This window comes from Carlito syrichta, unplaced genomic scaffold (assembly GCF_000164805.1).
Source record: "Carlito syrichta isolate Samal-C Ts95f unplaced genomic scaffold, Tarsius_syrichta-2.0.1 Scaffold305688, whole genome shotgun sequence".
NCBI lineage: Eukaryota > Metazoa > Chordata > Mammalia > Primates > Tarsiidae > Carlito > Carlito syrichta.
The window spans coordinates 652,961-659,421 of record NW_007249784.1 but is presented as its reverse complement, the minus strand read 5'-3'; the positions used below and the strand labels follow the sequence as shown (position 1 = coordinate 659,421).

General features: G+C 50.3%; 1 protein-coding gene across 1 annotated transcript in view; it reads right to left on the bottom strand.

Moving 5' to 3' along the window:
* Positions 1-5,408: 5,408 nt before the first annotated feature.
* Positions 5,409-6,461, bottom strand: part of GUCY2D (guanylate cyclase 2D, retinal) — a 17,077-nt gene continuing 16,024 nt past the window's right edge. The window contains exon 20 of the mRNA XM_008062360.1: positions 5,409-5,602. The gene's annotated coding sequence lies outside the window, so the exon portion shown is untranslated. The remainder of the gene's footprint in view (positions 5,603-6,461) is intronic.

The following is a 6,461-nucleotide window of genomic DNA, read 5'->3' as shown; positions in this document are numbered from 1 at the left end:
TCAGCAGTTTGCAGTCTTGGTCCCTAGATTTAAAAAAGGGGGCATATAGAAGAGGAAAATAATGGAGGAAGTGGGGGTCAATAGGGAGTTAGAAAGAGAGAAGCGCAAGAGGGAAACCAGATATACATACCATCTATCAGGTGAGAACGAGACACAGGGCTGGGAAGAGGTGAAGAAAGAGTACTGATAGCTACATAGTACTAAAGAGTACTGAAGCAACACAGAGACCAGGGCAATAAAATCGAGAAACAGTGTAAGTCAGAAGGTAAACAACAAACGTGATCTAAACCAGCAGTTACAATGATAAAATCATAAGTCAAAATGAGCGAAAGAGAGAAGTGCGAGAGGGATAACAGATATACATACCAGCTATCAGGTGAAAAACAGTCACAGGATCGGGAAGAAGTGAAGAAAGACACGTAAGAAAGATTGCCTAAGGAGTACTGATAGCTACACAGACACAGGTCAATAAAATCGAGAGACAGTGTAGGTCAGAAGGTCAACAACAGACGTGATCTAAACTAACAGTTACAATGATAAAATCATAAGTCAAAATAAGCGAAAGGGAGAAGTGCAAGAGGGAAAACAGATATACATACCAACTATCAGGTGAGAGAGAGACACAGGGCTGGGAAGAAGTGAAAAAAGACAGGTAAGAAAGATTCCCTAAAGAATACTGATAGCTAAACAGAGACAGGCCAAAAAAATCAAGAAACAGTATAAGTCAGAAGGTAAACACCAAACGTAATCTAGACCAACAGTTTCAATGATAAAATCATAGGTCAAAATAAGCGATCAAACTAGAGTCACTTCTGTGATCTCCGATTCCAGCCTCTCCCTTTTGTTTTTCGTTGCAGCATAGGGGTGGGGCTTTGTCTCCTGTTTCACACTGTTGCCTTAAAAGCTGAGGTAAAGTTTGTTGCTAGGTGGGCGGGGCAATGGAAGTCTGCCTGGAGAATGGCAAGGCAGTTTAAGCAGGTCTGTTTTTCTCCGCTTGTCTGGGTCCTCTGGGTTGGGGTCTCACGCTGTGTGCCTCAGCCAGGGTGGACCCGGAGTTCCAGAGCTCCAAAGTTCCAAAGGGCAGGCTCTAGACAGCGAGAGTGGCACTGGGACCCAACAGAGGACTTCAGCCAGAAATGGAACCAGCGTCTCTGAGGGGCGGGTGCCCAGAGCCTCCCTGTGTGACCGGCGGCTTGATGCCGGGTGCCCGGGCTGGAGACAATGCAGCCGGGGAGGGATCTGGAGGGGGCTGGGACCGGAGACTTCCACACACGAGTAGAACGGCAGCAGTGGGGCGGGGGCGCAATATCTGGCCTTGCGTGGGACTGAAGTTCCCGGGCCTGCCCCCAGCGCGGTTGGTGGTGGGCTGGGGGATGGGGGTAGCGAAGCGATAGCCTTTTTGGGAACTCACGTTCAGAGAATCTCACCAGTTCACCTATGCCGTCGCCATCTTGCCCCGTCTCTCAGTACTTGGCATTCTAAAGAGCAAAACCAACCGCAGGTCCAGCTGCCTCCGTCCACATCCCCATCCCAAGAGTTCCTGAGAGTGTGTGGAAGTGGCCCTGCCATAATCTGTCCTCCTACTTCCCACTGTCTGGCCGCCCAGTAGAAGACAGGTGGAGGTGAGGGAGAGGGAGGATTTGATGGAGAGCAGCATCCAGGCTGAGGGATACCCTTTTCCTCAACAAACATCAAGTGGTGACTCTGGAAGAGAGAGTTATTTATGGGGGATGGCAGTGCCTTTGAGAGCAGGAGATGGGCAGCTCATTCCAGCTGGGTTGCAGAATACAGGAGGAGGCACAGTGCAGACGGCCTGGGAAGAAGACAGTGGCAGGCCCAGCTCAGCCCCCTGAGAGAGTTTGGAGGACAGGCCCTGAGGCTCCTCATGAAGGATGGAGGTCAGAGGGCAGCTGGAGCTGGATCTCTGCCCAGGCTTTCCAGACAGCCAAGGGACACAGAAGGAGATGCCATATACAAAGAGGACGAAGGTGTGCCAACCATAGTTGGGCTGAAAAGAGAGACTTGGCTGCCACATTTTGAGGGGTCCTCCGTGATTAAGAAGACTGGGGTGAAGCTGAACTCTGACTCCAGGGCACCACAGCCAGGGGTGGATCCAAACGCTGTGGGGACCTGAAGCTTGTCCAATTTTAAAGACTTCTTTAAGAAAAAGATCACAAAATTAGGGAGGGGGCCTTGGAAGGGGCTTGTGCAGGTAAGACCAAGAAGCTTCAACTTCCTTAGCTTCATGGGGAACCCACCTCTGCACCTGCCCCTTCTGATCAGGGCCAGCTCCTCAGAGACAGCAGAACACTGAAATTTCCCCATTGATAGGTAACCAGTGAAGCCTCTGCTGTGTCCCTAACTTTTCCAGTTAGTGGGCAGGAGTCCTAGGATCAAATTAAGCCCCCACATGTCCCCAGAGTGTGGGGAGGGGCGAAGGAGCAGACATGAGCTTCCCTCTCAAGTTCCTGATAGCCATTGAGAGAAGCAGATATCTCAAGCTGGTGGGAGATTAGAGTTTTCAACTGGACTGGACTTTCGAAGACAGTGGAGAAATGTAGATGTGTTCATGTTCAGATCCCATCAAGTGAAAACTCTCAATAACATCGACTTGGAGCTTAAATTGTGCAGAAAATAATCCAGGTGCCATGAAGCAGGACTGATGGTAACGACCCTTCTTCAGCGCGTTTTTGAGAGGCAGCCCGAGGCCCAGAGTTGGGACTGCTGGATTTGCTTCCTCATCCCAACATTTGCCAGATGGGTAGCCCTACACAAGTCATTTCTCTGCTGAGAGCCTCAGTTGTCCTGTGGGTAAAGGGGTTGTATGAGGATTAGAGGTGTTACATGTGGGTGTGCTCTTGAATGGTGGGGTCAATGTCTCTTGTGAGCAGAGAGGCTAGATGGTTGGATGACACACCCTTCTTTGTGTTCAAAGCCAGAGACTCAGGCTCAAGGGTGGGTGGTGAGACGGAGGGTCCCTGGTGGAGGTGACAAAATGGCTTTAGTTTAGATGGGGAAACCTCCAGATGTGACAAGTCAGCCCACCCCGAAGGAACTGAGGCTTCCCAGACACTACAACTATTGTCCCCAGTTCCTGTACCCTCTGCTCCAGGAACGGAAAGAGCCATCTGTCCCCATCCAACCTCCCTGCCCAAGTCTGGTCAACATCAGCACTGCCCGGAGTTTAATAGATTGCACCACACTCTCACTTGCATCATTTCTTGAAATGCAGGACTTGAATTATTCCTGCAACTTATAAATGACAAGCAAAGATGAGTCCTGACAAGAAAACACACTGTGTTCGTTTTATCGCCCTAGGTCCAAACCTTTCCCCAGGTCAAGTTTCCCATAAACAAAACTGTCATACTATAAAGGAAGGGCACTGGCTGACTCTTGGTGGAATCAGGGCTTGGTAACTGTCTGCTCCTGGTCATTTGCCCTTCATTCTCTTTCTCACTCTCAGGCCAGGGTTCTCCTCTTTCCTTTACTTTTTTATTTTTATTTTTGAGTCAGGATCTCAGTCTGTCACCCAGGCTGGAGTACAGTGGCATGATCATGGCCCATAGCAGTCTCAACTTCCTGGGTTCAGGCAATCCTTCTGCCTCAGCTTCCTGAGTAGCTGGGACTACAGGTGTGTGCCACCAGGCCTAATTTTTAAAAATGTATTATTATTATTTTTTGAGTCAGGGTCTCACTCTGTCGGCCAGGCTGGAGTACAGTGTACCAATTATGGCTCACTGCAGCATCAGCCTACTAGGCTCAGGCGATCCTTCTGCCTCAGCCTCCTAAATAGCTGGAACTATAGGCACATGCCACCGCACCCGCTTAATTTTTGTATTTTTTTGTAGAGATGAGATCTTGCTATGCTGCCCAGGCTGGTCTCAAACTCCTGGACTCAAGTGATCCTCCCACCTTGGCTTCCCAAAGTGCTGAGATTAAAGGTGTGAGCCACTGCACCTGCCTGGTCTTCTTTCCTGTTATACCAGTCTGATTTCCACTGCATCCCATATCCTTTTTGGAGTGTCTGTCAGAATACTTTCGACTGCAAAGAACAGAAAACCCAATTCAATCCAGCTTAAGCAAAGAAAACAATTTGCTGACTCATGTTACTTAAACAGCTGGATTGGGCTTTAGGCGCAGTGAGGTGCAGAGGCTCAAACAGTGGCCATTTGGACTTAGTCTCTCTCATCTGCCAGTTCTGCTCTCTGTCTTTGTGGCGGCAAGATCATGTAATGTCCCATATTCTCAGCAACCACAGATAAAAGAGAACTTCTTCTCATGGCTTCAAGCAACATCTCAGTACTGAGCTGCATTTGCCTACCCCAGCTCACCTGTCTGTCCTTGAAGTGATCCCTGTGGCCAGAGGAATGAAGTAATTGGGCTGGACTGGAAGGGAAGTCGGGGATCCGTGCTACCCAGTCCCATGGGGACTGAGAATGGAACACAGATGGCTGCCCATTATCCAGTAGGATGGATGCTAGGAAGGTAGAACAACCAATGTGTTACAAGTCATCACATCAGGAACATTGGGCCTGGTATGGGAATAGCTGTGTTCCAAGAACATTTATGGACTTGTCACCCATTGGTGGTTTTGGGATGGTCTGTTCTGTTCTAATGCCCTAGTGGCAGGCTCTTAATGGGTCAGAGGTGAAGGGTGGGTTGTTGATCAGGTCCTGCCCAGAGACCAGTGGACCTCAACTTTATCTGGGGGCCCTGTTCCTTCAGTTTTGGACCATGGATTCTGCGGGTCATGGAATCATGGGTCATGGCTATAGACAAGCTCTGCCCTTTTCTTTCTTTCTTTTTTTTTTTTTTTTTTGAGTTGGAGTCTCACTCTGTCACCCAGGTTGGAATGCAGTGGCTGCTCACAGCCACCGCAGCCTTCTCTACTGGGCTCAGGTGATCCTCTCGCCTCAGCCTTCCAAGTAGCTGGAACCACAGGCACAAGTCACTGTGCCCGTCTAATTTTTATTGATTTATTGTAGAGATGAGGTCTTGCCAAGTTGCCCACGCTGGTCTCAGGCAATCCTCTCACCTCGGCCTCCCAAAGTGCTGGGATTATAGGAGTGAGCCACCATGCCCAGCCAGCGCTGCCTTTTTCTTCCTCCTCTCCTGCATACAATCAAGGGATGGAACCATAACATCTTCTCCCAAAGTATCAAAGACCCTGGTCCTTTCCATCAGCCTGAGAGGTCTGAGGCCTCCCTGCCTGGTCCTCCCAGAGTAGACCCCCTGAGTAGAGGAGTTCCTGGGGGCTGCTGGCCTCACCTATCTACCTTGTTCAGGTTATCTCGAGGGTTCAACTCTATCTGAAACCCTCCCCGACAATTCCAGATTTGAGCATTCCAGGGATGGGGGGGGCCTTCAGACTATAACTCCAGGCCAAAAGGAGCACACACTATGAAATGGAAGAAAGCACACTTTTATTTCAGCCCCACCCTCCCGGGACTCAAATACCATGGCACATGGCCTGGTATCTACAGTGAACACAGCCCAACAATTCAGTGTCACAAATCCCTGCCAAGAAGCAGCTCAACCCCACTTCCCCAAAGGGGGAAACCTGGGTTCACTGCTGATAGGGATGGGGAGCAGGGCCCAGACCCTGAGGAGAAGCACTAAGAAAAGGCGCCAGGTGGGCCCCGGTACATGCTGTGGAGTGTTTGCTGTGGGATCAAAGCAGCAGCTATGGGAGGTTCCTGCTTTGGCCATCACTGGTCCCAGCTACAGAGCCAGCCCAAAGGCGAGGACAGTCCCAAGTGTGGGCTCCTGGTGCAGGCCAGCTGGAAGAGGTAGTGTAAACACATCTGAAGATTGGGAATGCCCAATGACCAAGCCAGGCTCTCATGGCTGGGGGTTGCCCAGGTCCCAGGAACAAGAGGGTGGGAAGGTGGGGAGAACTTGAGTCAAGGTTCTAAGATTGGATAACTGACTGGGCCCAGGATAAAAGATTCCAGAGAAACAGAAAACTGCAAGAAGGGCAAGGAGAAACTACAGGGCAGAAAAGGAACACTGGGGACAGAGAGAGATAAGACTAGAGCAGAGAGGAAAAACAGAGAAAGGAAGGGGTAGACAGGCAGAGAGGAAAATGAGGCTTAATCTTTTCCCTTCTCTTCTCCCACTAGCTCTATGAGCTAGGAAGGTAGGGTCCCTCAGTTCTAGCTGGGTAGGATGGGGTTCTCATTTACCATGTTCTTCCCCCCATCACAACTGATCATTGTGATTCAGGCAGCCAGCCTGAGAATGAGGCTGAGTCCAAGATGGGCAGGGATGTGCTCAGCCCTTCCCACTCCACCTCTACCTCAGGCTGGGTTTAGGCCCTGGCTCATCCAAGCTCAACTAAGTGTTCTGCCCAAACCTGCCCAAACTAATCCTTCTGTACCCGATCCTGGACTCTTCCCTGAAGCTCCCGGAATTACACACTATTCACTTCTCCAGGTCCCTTGCAGGCAGGGAGGGAGGGA